At 45.1% G+C, this 13,268-nt stretch overlaps 1 protein-coding gene across 1 annotated transcript in view; it reads left to right on the top strand.

The window, feature by feature from the left end:
- LOC132819437 (magnesium transporter NIPA2-like) overlaps positions 1 to 13,268 on the top strand; it is a 38,307-nt gene that overhangs the window by 3,796 nt on the left and 21,243 nt on the right. The gene's annotated exons all lie outside the window — the stretch shown is intronic.

Below are 13,268 nucleotides of genomic sequence, written 5' to 3'. Positions count from 1 at the left end.
TTAGCATTGAAAAAGCCATGCAATTTCTTTCTATTGAGGCCCAATTAATCTTTTTGGATATTTTTAAACATTTAATACACATTGCTATAAGTGGGTCAACAATTTTTTTCTTCAACTATATTCCAAAAGGTTAATGAAAGTAGAAATTCTAAACTTTTTGTCTTTTATAGTCATTAAATTTTGTTTTTCTTCTTTTGATGTGTTTTTCCAATAAATAACATGTGTTCATACATGGATGTAACCATCACTGATTAGACCTGCAATCACTGTACTAGAGAAGGTGATGCTGAGCTATCTTGCTAAACTTTTGCAAATCTTGGATGTGCTCTTAGGAAGAGTGTTCCAGAATTTTTGATCTAGTGTATGTGAAGGAACAACAAAAGTATTAATCCAAGTTTGGATGGTGTGTGGCTTGGACAGGAACTAGGTGTGGTGCTAACCTTGTTCCTCTAGGCGGTAGGAGTCACAGGTTTGGAAGGTGCTGTTAAAGGGGTTTTGGTAAGTGATTGCAGTGTATTGTTTCAGTGTCATGCATGAGATGTGAGCGTCACTGGCTGAGCCAGCATTTATTGCCCTTCCTTCGTTGTTCCCGAGAAAGTGGTGGTACGCTTAGCGTATGTGGATCCACAAAGCTGTCAGGGAGGTATTCCAGGATTTTGACCCAGAGACAGAAGGAGCAAGGTTATATTTCCAAGTCCAAATGGTGAGTGGTTTGGAGAGGAATTTGCAGATGGCAGTGTTTCCATGTATTTGCTGCCTTGGTCCTTCTAGATGGTAGTGATGATATTGGGAATGTCTTGTCTAAGGAGCCTCTGTATGTTCCTGCAATGCATCTTGCAGTTGGCACAAACTGCTGTTACCATGGAGGGACTGAATGTTGTGGATGTAGGGCCAATTAAATAAGCAGCTTTGCACTGGACGGTGTCAAGCTTCTTAATTGTTGCATTTGGCCAACAGATCAGTTAACTCAGTTGTCTGGACAGCTGCATTGTAATGCGAAATGAGCCAACCGCACAAGTTCAGTAGCCGTACCACCTGAGATTACCATGAAGATCCCTGCTGAGTCCAACTGTCTCCTAATGAGAAAGCAGCCCAATCATCTCTTAGGACAATGCTGACTTTACCTTTATCTCCTTGTCCATGTTTTGACTTGCTGCCATGAAACATCATGTAGTCAAGAGTAAATGTTGAGAACATCCAAAAAAAACTCCTCCTCAATTCTTCTATAAACTGTGCCACCACCTCTAAGGCTCCATCCTATCAATAGGACGTGACTTTTTCAAGGTGATATCAGAGATAACTGTCTGTAAGGTATGAGGCTGACAGTTTGCTTTTGAGATAGTTGCTTGACTAATCTGAGACTGTTCTTCCAATTTTGGTATGAGACTCCAGACATTAGCAAGGAAGAATTTTTCCAGGTCAACAGGTTTGCCTTTTTCATTTCCAGTGTCTAGAATGATGTCAGGTAGTCTGTGGGTTTCACTCTCATCTTTTATGATGTGCAAGTGCCAGTATTGCATGGGATGGACAAAGTTTAAAAATCACACAAAACTGGGTTATAGTCCAACAGGTTTACTTGGAAGTACAAGCTTTTGGAGCACTGCTTCGTCAGGGTAGCTAGCCACCTGACTACCTGATGAAGGAGCAGCGCTCCAAAAGCTTGTACTTCCAAATAAACCTATTGGACTATAACCTGGTGTTATGTGATCCTTTCTTTTAGGGTTTTTAGTGGCTTTATGTGACTGAGTTATTTGTTGAGGCATTTCAGATGGCTGTAAACTATCAAGCACTTTGGTTTGGGTTTGGAATCACATAGGTAAGGATAAAAGATTTTGTTGTCTAAAGGACATTAGTAAACCAGTTGATTTTTAATAACCGATGATGGTTACATGGTTGTTCTTAGACTAGTTTTTAATTCTAGATTTTATTGATTTCCAATTTTTACCAATTACAAACCCATTTCTCCAGAACATGAAGTTCTGAGGAAGGATCTTATCAAACTCAACATTAACTTTGTTTCTCTTTGCCTGTATGCTGCCAGACCTATTCACTTTCTACAGCATTTATTTTTGTTTCAAATTAGCATCTACAGCATTTTGCTTTTATTCATAGAACATTGGTCTGAGGTTCTGGATTACTGGTCCAGTGACACTACTACAGCACCTTAAAACTTCCTCTCACTGTTAAGTTTTGATTAATGAAACATTGTAGGATATGATTATAGTATTCTTATTTCCAAATAAAGTAAATTAATTATTTCAGAAATTTTGTATAGATTGCTTCAAGATTTCAGTGAGAAATCCTACAGAATTGCTGGTTCTTAAGTCGTCAATTGGATATGTGTTATCAGTTTTTATTTAAATATAAGATTATTGTCAGCAATCTTTTCACCCAACAACTTTTTGCTAAACCTAACTTCTTATCTTTTTTTCTTCTTCTCTCACCCACCTATCGCTGCATCTTTAAGGTGCTGCATTTTCGGAAACTATCAGGACTTAATGGTAAGATCCTAGGGGGTGTTGCTGAACAAAGAGACCTTGGAGTGCAGGTTCATAGCTCCTTGAAAGTGGAGTTGCAGCTGGATAGGATAGTGAAGAAGATGTTTGTTGTGCTTTCCTTTATTGGTCAGAGTATTGAGTGCAGGAGTTGGCAGGTCAAGTTGCGGCTGTACAGGACATTGGTTAGGCCACTCGTGCAATATTGAATTCAGTTCTGGTCTCCTTCCTATCGGAAAAATGCTGTGAAACTTGAAAGTGTTCAGAAAAGATTTACAAGGATGTTGTCAGGGTTGGAGGATTTGGGCTATAGGGAGAAGTTGAATAGGCTGGGGCTATTTTCCCTGGAGTGTCAGAGGCTGAGGGGTGATCTTATGAAATTGAGGGGCATGGATATGATAAATAGACAAAGACTTTTCACTGGGGTGAGGGAGTCCAGAACTAGAGGCATAGGTTTAGGGTGAGAGGAGAAAGATATAAAAGAGACCTAAGGGGCAACTTTTTCACGCAGAGGGTGGCACGTGTATGGAATGAGCTGCCAGAGGAAGTGGTGGAGGCTGGTTCAATTGCAACTTTTAAAAGGCATCTGGTATATGAATAGGAAGGGTTTGGAGGGATATCGGTCAGCTGCTGGCAGGTGAGACTAGATTGGGTTGGGATATCTGGTTGGCATGGACGAGTTGGACCGAAGGGTCTGTTTCCGTGCTGTACATCTCTATGACTCTATATGACCTGTTGCTTTATTGATGATTGCATCTCACTCCACAAGTCTGTCCGTACTATTTTTGTTTTTGTGAATAAAGGCCTTGACGTCCGTGACCTTTCTGTGGATATTTGCGTTGATAAGATTGTGTTCACTGAAATTTGACTTTTTTCTCTCTCTTTATTCAAAAGGATGTGGATATTATTAAGTGTTATTATGCCAGTGTTTATTGTTCATCCTGTGTTGTCCTTGATGATGTTGAGCTGCCGTAGTTTGTGTGGTGTAGGTAGTCATAATGCTGCAAGAGTTGCGGGTACCGTTTGTTACTTAACTGGCTCTACTTTCTAGTGATTTGGAAAGGTGCAGGGCAGAGGGTGGAAAAAAAGTTTGCTGCTTGTCACTAACTACAAATGGGCTTCTCTTCCTTCCAAAAGCAATTATTTAGTTCCTGTAATCATGTGACCAGAGTTGTGTACACAAGTCCAGTTGTGCCTTAAGCACTGTCTTGTATATACACCAGTATTATACTCAATACCTTGCCCAATGAAGGAAAGCATCCTTTTTGCCTTTGTAACCACCTTTTACCTCTTCTACTACTTTCAGGGATCTGGGACATGGCCAGTGTCTCAATGGTTACCAATGCAGTCTTTGAGCGCCAGGGACTTATGTTCAATACCACCCCTAGATAACTGTATATGTGGAGTTTGCACATTCTCCCTGCATCTGTGTGGGTTTTCTCCCACAGTCCAAAGACGTGCAGGTTAAGTGGATTGGCCATACTAAATTACCCGTAGTGTCCTGGAATGTGAGCCATGGGAAATGCAGGGTTACAGGGATAGGATGTGATGCTTTTCGGATGGTTGGCTTTCACACTCTAGGGATTCTATGACTCTAAGATTCTGAACAGTTGAATGATGTACACTGCCCTGTACAGATTTTAAAATCAATATGAAGAATATAAACTTAAAATAAAGCCCCTTATTTTTGTACTTCTTCCAAATCCTTTATTATATAGAACGAGTCGGAAGGCCTTTGAGAAGGTTGAAAGTAAATGAATGAACTATTAGCAAAATAAACATCTTCACAGGAATGTTGAAATGCTCAACTTAGGCAAGGTGAACTATAAATCTTCATGGTTACATTTACTTGTTTTTTTTTATTGAATTTGTCAGGTTTTCAGTCCACCTTTCACTTAAAAATATTTACAGCAAAGAATTAGCCCTTTTTTATTCATCACATCGAGACCATAGCAACTTGGCTAGAGCTAGTTTAACCAGACTGTCTTTAACCCTCTAGCCCCACAATTCTTTCTTCCTTCAGATTCTTATCCTTTGGGAAGCCACAATTAAACCTGCCTTCACAACAATCTTATGCAATGCTCTCCAAATCCCACATGCTTATAGAAGAAAAACACATTTCCGCATAATGCCATTGGCTCTTTTAGCAATCACCATATTCTCTGGATCTTGACCCTTGTAATAATGGCACTGTCTAGCAATTCATGATTTTTAACCCCGTTATCAAATCTCTCAATGTTCTCTGGAGAAACAGTGGATTTCTCCTTTATCCACCCATGTAGTGAATACCCTGAAACCATTATCTCACTTTGTTTTTGTACCATCCGCAAAGCCTTCATATCCTTTGTACAATTGACAAACTACTCCAGCTGAGGCCAAAACAGAGTTGTGCAAAGGTTCAACATAACTCCTTGCTCTTTTGCTCCATGCTTCTATTTATCCCAAGATCTTGTCTCTTATTGACCATTTTCTTGAAATGGATTCAGGAAGGTGTGTGGGTCAGAACTGTGACATTTACAGCAAGATCGAGAGCATTCTTCCATACCAGGTTCTTAACTTACAATTGAGAAGTATGATGTTTCTGATTTACTTTAGCTATAAGATTCTTACATGTTTTAGCACAGAACCCTGACCATTCTGAATTATATTGCAACATCTTAAAGTATTCTGAACTGGTGGTGAAAGGGACAAGAGAGTTTAAGTTACCTGCCCTCCAGTTTGCTTCAATTTATTCTGGTAAAAAATGAGGTCTGCAGATGCTGGAGATCACAGCTGCAAATGTGTTGCTGGTCAAAGCACAGCAGGCCAGGCAGCATCTCAGGAATAGAGAATTCGACGTTTCGAGCATAAGCCCTTCATCAGGAATAAGAGAGAGAGAGCCAAGCAGGCTAAGATAAAAGGTAGGGAGGAGGGACTAGGGGGAGGGGCGATGGAGGTGGGATAGGTGGAAGGAGGTCAAGGTGAGGGTGATAGGCCGGAGTGGGGTGGGGGCGGAGAGGTCAGGAAGAGGATTGCAGGTTAGGAGGGCGGTGCTGAGTTGAGGGAACCGACTGAGACAAGGTGGGGGGAGGGGAAATGAGGAAACTGGAGAAATCTGAATTCATACCTTGTGGTTGGAGGGTTCCCAGGCGGAAGATGAGGCGCTCCTCCTCCAGCCGTCGTGTAGTTGTGTTCTGCCGGTGGAGGAGTCCAAGGACCTGCATGTCCTCGGTGGAGTGGGAGGGAGAGTTAAAGTGTTGAGCCACGGGGTGATTGGGTTGGTTGGTCCGGGCGGCCCAGAGGTGTTCTCTGAAGCGTTCCGCAAGTAAGCGGCCTGTCTCACCAATATAGAGGAGGCCACATCGGGTGCAGCGGATGCAATAGATGATGTGTGTGGAGGTACAGGTGAACTTGTGGCGGATATGGAAGGATCCCTTGGGGCCTTGGAGGGAAGTGAGTGTGGAGGTGTGGGCGCAAGTTTTACATTTCCTGCGGTTGCAGGGGAAGGTGCCGGGGGTGGAGGTTGGGTTGGTGGGGGGTGTGGATCTGACGAGGGAGTCACGAAGGGAGTGGTCCTTGCGGAACGCTGATAGGGGAGGGGAGGGAAATATATCCTTGGTGGTGGGGTCCGTTTGGAGGTGGCGGAAATGGCGGCGGATGATACGTTGTATGCGGAGGTTGGTGAGGTGGTAGGTGAGAACCAGTGGGGTTCTGTCTTGGTGGCGGTTGGAGGAGCGGGGCTCAAGGGCGGAGGAGCGGGAAGTGGAGGAGATGTGGTGGAGGGCATCGTCGATCACGTCTGGGGGGAATCTGCGGTCCTTGAAGAAGGAGGCCATCTGGGCTGTGCGGTGTTGGAATTGGTCCTCCTGGGAGCAGATGCGGCGGAGACGAAGGAATTGGGAATATGGGATGGCGTTTTTACAGGGGGCAGGGTGGGAGGAGGTGTAGTCCAGGTAGCTGTGGGAGTCAGTCGGTTTATAATAGATGTCTGTGTTGAGTCGGTCGCCCGAGATAGAAATGGAAAGGTCTAGGAAGGGGAGGGAGGAGTCTGAGACAGTCCAGGTGAATTTCAGGTCGGGATGGAAGGTGTTAGTAAAGTTGATGAACTGTTCAACCTCCTTGTGGGAGCACGAGGCAGCGCCGATACAGTCATCGATGTAGCGGAGGAAAAGGTGGGGGGTGGTGCCAGTGTAGTTGCGGAAGATGGACTGTTCCACATATCCTACGAAGTGGCAGGCATAGCTGGGGCCCATGCGGGTGCCCATGGCAACTCCTTTGGTTTGGAGGAAGTGGGAGGATTGAAAAGAGAAGTTATTCAGGGTGAGGACCAGTTCAGTCAGTCGGAGGAGGGTGTCAGTGGAAGGGTACTGGTTGGTGCGGCGGGAAAGGAAGAAGCGGAGGGCTTTGAGTCCTTCGTGATGGGGGATGGAGGTGTACAGGGACTGGATGTCCATAGTGAAAATAAGGCGTTGGGGACCGGGGAAGCGAAAATCCTGGAGGAGGTGGAGGGCGTGGGTGGTGTCCCGAACGTAGGTGGGGAGTTCTTGGACTAAAGGGGACAGGACCGTGTCGAGGTATTGGGAGATGCGTACCGTGTCGAGGTATTGGGAGATGAGTGCCTATTTCTGCAAAATAACAAGAGTTAAGCAGGTGACAATTTCAGCCATCTGTGGAAACTTCTAACTCAGGCATCTTTATTTTCTGTGATATCACCCCTGATGCCAATATCATCCTTAATAGGATTTAGCAAATACTTAATTTTTCAAGTGTGCATTTTATTAAGAAATAAGGGACATTTTAAGGTTTTTGAGAAGATTTTTAACTCCAGTTGTGGATGACATTGTTGGTTTGCCTGTCGAGTTGGTTGGTTTCGTATGCAGATGTTTCGTCACCCTAGTAGCTAACATCATTAGTGCGCCTTCCAATGAAGTATTTTGTACTTGTCCACTTGTTATTTATCTGACCCGGTCTGTTATGGTGTTGTCATTTCTGCTCCTGCTCTGCAGTGGCTTGTATGTAGGATCCATTGGAATGTAATTATCTTGGGACAAGCTAACCAAAGACCTGCACAGGAGTTTCTAGAGGTCTGGATCTCAACCCCAAACGCTATCAACAGGCATATAGAAATGGATCCTATATACGAGCCACTGCAAAGCAGGACTGGAATGACACAGCCCACCATAACAGTTCCAGGTTCTCTGGGAGATAGATCTCTCTCTTGACTATCTGATATCAGTACAGTTGGAAAAAGGAGCAAATCAAACAGTCAGGGCAGACAGGAATGACTGACAACAAAGTATGATTACTATATTAAACTGCATTTATTTCAATGCATTTACTTCAGGGAAGGCAGATGAACTCTGGGCATGGTTGGAAAAAGGGGGCTGAGATATTGTAGCAATTACAGAGATCTGGCTCAGGGATGGACAGGACTGGCAGCTGAATGTTCCAAGGTATGGATGCTATAGGAAAGATAAAAAGGAGGACAAGAGGAGGGGGGAGTGGTGTTTTTTGATAAAGGATAACATTACGGCTATCCCGGGAGGATGTTCCTGGGAATACGTCCAGGAAGTTATTTGGGTGGAACTAAGAAATAAGCAAGGGATGATCACCTTTATTGGGATTGTACTGTAGACAACCCCCCCCCCCCCCCCCCCCCCCCAATAGTCAGAGGGAAAATGAGAAACAAATTTGTAAGGTGATCTGAAAACCTGTAAGAATAATAGGGTGGTTATGGAAGAGGATCTTAACTTTCCAAACACAGACTGGGACTACCATAGTGTTAAGAGTTTAGTTAGAGAGGCATTTGTGTGTACAATAACACTTACTAATTCAGTATGAGGATGTACCTACTAGAGAAGGTGCAAAACTTGACCTCAGCAGGGCAGCTGACTGAGGTGTCAGTCAGAGAGCAATTTGGGGCCAACGACCATAATTTTGTTAAGTTTTAAAATAGAGATGGAAAAGGATAGACCGGATCTAAAAGTTGAAGTTCTAAATGGAGGAAGGCCAATTTTAACGGTATTAGGCAAGAACTTTCAAAAGTTGATTGGAGGCAGGCAGACATTCACAGGTAAAGGGATGGCTGGAAAATGGGAAGCCTTCTGAAATGAGATAACGAGAGTCTGGAGACAGTATATACCTATTAGGGTAAAAGGAAAGTCTGGTAGAATTAGGGAATGCTGGATGACTAGAGAAATGGAGATTTTGGGCAAGAAAAGGAAAGAAGCGCATATCAGCTATAGACAGCAGAGATTGAGTAAATCTTTAGAAGTGTATAAAGGCAGTAGGAGTATACCTTTTAAGAGGGAAATCAGGAGGGCATGAGATAGCTTTGGCAAATAGGATTAAGGAAAATCCAAAGGAATTTCATAAATACATTTAGGACTAAAGAGTAACTAGGGAGAGAATAGCGCCCCTCAAAGATCAGAAAGGCAGCCCATGTATGGAACCGCAGGAGATGGGGAAAATAATAAATGAATGTTCACTGTGGAAAAGAACATGAAATATACAGAATATGGGGAAATGGTGACATCTTAAATGTTTATATTACAGAGGAGGAGGTGCCGAAAGTCTTAACACACAAAGGTGGATAAATCCCCAGGACCTGATCAGGTGTACCCTAGAACTTTGTGAAGCTAGGGAAGTGATTGCTGAGCCTCTTGCTGAGATAACATCGATAGTCACAGGTGAGGTGCCGGAATGCTGGGGGCTGACTAACATGGTGCCACTATTTAAGAAAGGTGTAAGGAAAGCAGGGACCTATAGGCCAGTGAGCCTGACATTGGGCAAGTTGTTGGTAGGATTTCTGATAGACAGGATTTACATGTATTTGCAAAGACAAGGACTGATTAGGAACAATCAGCATGGCTTTGTGTGGGGAAATCGTGTCTCACTAACTTGAGTTCTTTTTTTGAAGAAGTACTAAAGAGGATTGATGAGGGCAGAGCTGTGGACATGATCTCTACAGACTTCAGTATGGCATTCAACAAGGTTCCTCATGGTAGACTGCTTAGTAAGGTTAGATCTCATGTAATATAAGAAGAACTACCCATTTCGATACAGAACTGGCTCGAAGGTAGAAGATAGAGGATAGTGGTGGAGGGTTGCTCTTCGGAATGTGACCAGTGGAATGCCACGAGGATCTGTGCTAGGTGCACTGCTTTTTGTCATTTTATATAAATGATTCGGATGTGAACACAGGAGGAATAGTTAGTAAGTTGGCTGATTACACCAAAACTGGAGGTGTTGTGCACAGCGACGAAGGCTACCCCTGAGTACAAAGGCATCTTGATCATCTGGGCCAATGGGCCGAGGAGCGGCAGATGAAGGTTAATTTAGATAGATGTGAGGTACTGCATTTTGGGAAGGCAAATCAGGGCAGGGCTTATACCCTTAATGGTAAGGTCCTGGAGAGTGTTGCTGAACAAACACCTTGGGAATGCAGCTTCATAGTTCCTGAAAGTGGAGTCACAGGTAGATAGGATAGTGAAGAAGACATTTTGGTATTCTTTCCTTTGTTGGTCAGAGCATGGAGTATAGGAGTAGGTAGGTCATGGTGCGGCTGTACAGGACATTGGTTAGGTTACTTTTGGAATATTGCATGCAATTCTGTTCTCTCCTTTTGAAAGGATTTTGTAAAACTTGATAACAGTTCAGAAAAGATTAACAAGAATTTTGCCAGCGATGGAGGGTTTGAGCTATAGGGAGAGACTGGATAGGCTGGGGCTGTTTTTACTAGAGCATTGGAGGCTGAGTATTGACTTTTTTTTGAGGTTTATAAAATCATGAGGGGCATGGTAGAATAAATAGACCATGTCTTTGCCTGGGATGGGGGAGTCCAGAACTCGAGGGCATAGGTTTGGGGTGAGAGGGAAAAGATATAAAAGGGACCAAAGCAGCAACTTTTTCATGCAGAGGGTGGAATGAGCTGCCAGAGGAAGTGGTGGAGGCTGCTACAATTACAACATAAAAGACATCTGGATGTATATGAATAGAGGGATGAGCCAATGCTGGCAAATGGGATTAGGTTAATTTAGGTTATCTGATCAGCATGGACGAGTTGGACCGAAGGATCTGTTTATGTACTGTACATCTCTGACTATTTACTTCTTGTCTGGTTGTGTCAACAGCACAAACTAATATTTTATATTCCACTGATTTTTTTTATCAGAGAAACGGTGATAATCACCCAATAATCTGTGTTTATGATATTGATTGAGGGATAGATATTGGTCAGAACACTGGATCCTCGTGGCATTCCACTGGTCACATTCTGAAGAGCAACCCTCCACTATTTGAAATAGTGTCATAGATTCCTTTATGTTCACTTGAAAAAGTGGGCGGGGGGGGGTGTGGGGGTTTAATATCCCATCAAAAAATGGCATCTCCAAAAGTACAGAGCTCATTCAGTACCACACTAGAATGTCAGCCTGGGTTTCTGTTCATTCAAGCATTGGAATGGGTCTTGAACCTGGGACTTATTATTCAGAGTCAACAGGAGCTACCAACAGCTGCTAACACTGGCAGTAAGAAAATTTGGATCCATATTGGCAAACATCAGGAAGGTGGATAACTCGTACTTTTGTTGGAACACTAATCTTGATTGCCTCTTATTGCTATTTGACAATTGGTATAATGTTAAGCTAAGCAGTTCAGTTTGCTACCATTTGCATTTTACCAAACACTTAATGCTTTACATTAGATTGTATTCCCTGCAGTATGGAAACAGGCCCTTCGACCCAACAAGTCCACACCAACCCTCTGAAGAGTAACCCACCCAGACCCATTTCCCTCTGACTAAGGGAATTTGGGCAATTTAGCATGGCCAGTTCACCTGACCTGTGCATCTTTGGACTGTGGGAGGAAACCCACACTGTTTTGATTTTATTTCTAGAAATGCAAGAATTTCATTAGTATTGAAATTTAAGGATAAAAAATGAGGTCTGCAGATGCTGGAGATCACAGCTGAAAATGTGTTGCTGGTTAAAGCACAGCAGGTTAGGCAGCATCCAAGGAATAGGAAATTCGACGTTTCGGGCATAAGCCCTTCATCAGGAATGAGGAGAGTGTGCCAAGCAGGCTAAGATAAAAGGTAGGGAGGAGGGACTTGGGGAAGGGGCGATGGAGATGTGATAGGTGGAAGGAGGTCAAGGTGAGGGTGATAGACCGGAGTGGGGTGGGGGCGGAGAGGTTAGGAAGAAGATTGCAGGTTAGGAGGGCGGTGCTGAGTTGAGGGAGCCGACTGAGACAAGGTGGGGGGAGGGGAAATGAGGAAACTGGAGAAATCTGAGTTCATTCCTTGTGGTTGGAGGGTTCCCAGGCGGAAGATGAGGCGCTCCTCCACCAGCCGTCGTGTTATGTTCTGCCGGTGGAGGAGTCCAAGGACCTGCATGTCCTCGGTGGAGTGGGAGGGAGAGTTAAAGTGTTGAGCCACGGGGTGGTTGGGTTGGTTGGTCCGGGCGTCCCAGAGGTGTTCTCTGAAGCGTTCCGCAAGTAGGCGGCCCGTCTCCCCAATATAGAGGAGGCCACATCGGGTGCAGCGGATGCAATAGATGATGTGTGTGGAGGTACAGGTGAACTTGGCGGATATGGAAGGATCCCTTGGGGCCTTGGAGGGAAGTGAGGGAGGAGGTGTGGGCGCAAGTTTTACATTTCCTGCGGTTGCAGGGGAAGGTGCCGGGAGTGGAGGTTGGGTTGGTGTGGGGTGTGGACCTGATGAGGGAGTCACGAAGGGAGTGGTCTTTGCGGAACGCTGTTAGGGGAGGGGAGGGAAATATATCCCTGGTGGTGGGGTCCGTTTGGAGGTGGCGGAAATGACGGTGTATGATACGTTGTATACGGAGGTTGATGGGGTGGTAGGTGAGAACCAGTGGGGTTCTGTCTTGGTGGCGGTTGGAGGAGTGGAGTTCAAGGGTGGAGGAGCGGGAAGTGGAGGAGATGTGGTGGAGGGCATCGTCGATCACGTCTGGGGGGAATCTGCGGTCCTTGAAGAAGGAGGCCATCTGGGCTGTGCGGTGTTGGAACTTGTCCTCCTGGGAGCAGATGCGGCGGAGACGAAGGAATTGGGAATATGGGATGGCGTTTTTACAGGGGGCAGGGTGGGAGGTGGTGTAGTCCAGGTAGCTGTGGGAGTCAGTCGGTTTATAGTAGATGTCTGCGTTGAGTCGGTCGCCCGAGATAGAAATGGAAAGGTCTAGGAAGGGGAGGGAGGAGTCTGAGACAGTCCAGGTGAATTTCAGGTCGGGATGGAAGGTGTTAGTAAAGTTGATGAACTGTTCAACCTCCTCGTGGGAACACGAGGCAGCGCCGATACAGTCATCGATGTAGCGGAGGAAAAGGTGGGGGGTGGTGCCAGTGTAGTTGCGGAAGATGGACTGTTCCACATATCCTACGAAGAGACAGGCATAGCTGGGGCCCATGCGGGTGCCCATGGCAACTCCTTTAGTTTGGAGGAAGTGGGAGGATTGAAAAGAGAAGTTATTCAGGGTGAGGACCAGTTCAGTCAGTCGAAGGAGGGTGTCAGTGGAAGGGTACTGGTTGGTGCGGCGGGAAAGGAAGAAGTGGAGGGCTTTGAGTCCTTCGTGATGGGGGATGGAGGTGTACAGGGACTAGATGTCCATCGTGAAAATAAGGCGTTGGGGACCGGGGAAGCGAAAATCCTGGAGGAGGTGGAGGGCGTGGGTGGTGTCCCGAACGTAGGTGGGGAGTTCTTGGACTAAAGGGGACAGAACCATGTTGAGGTATGCGGAGATGAGTTCGGTGGGGCAGGAGCAGGCTGAGACAATGGGTCGG

Source organism: Hemiscyllium ocellatum, chromosome 1 (assembly GCF_020745735.1).
Source record: "Hemiscyllium ocellatum isolate sHemOce1 chromosome 1, sHemOce1.pat.X.cur, whole genome shotgun sequence".
NCBI lineage: Eukaryota > Metazoa > Chordata > Chondrichthyes > Orectolobiformes > Hemiscylliidae > Hemiscyllium > Hemiscyllium ocellatum.
Note: the sequence above shows the minus strand (reverse complement) of the source record. Positions and strands in the feature narration are given on the sequence as shown.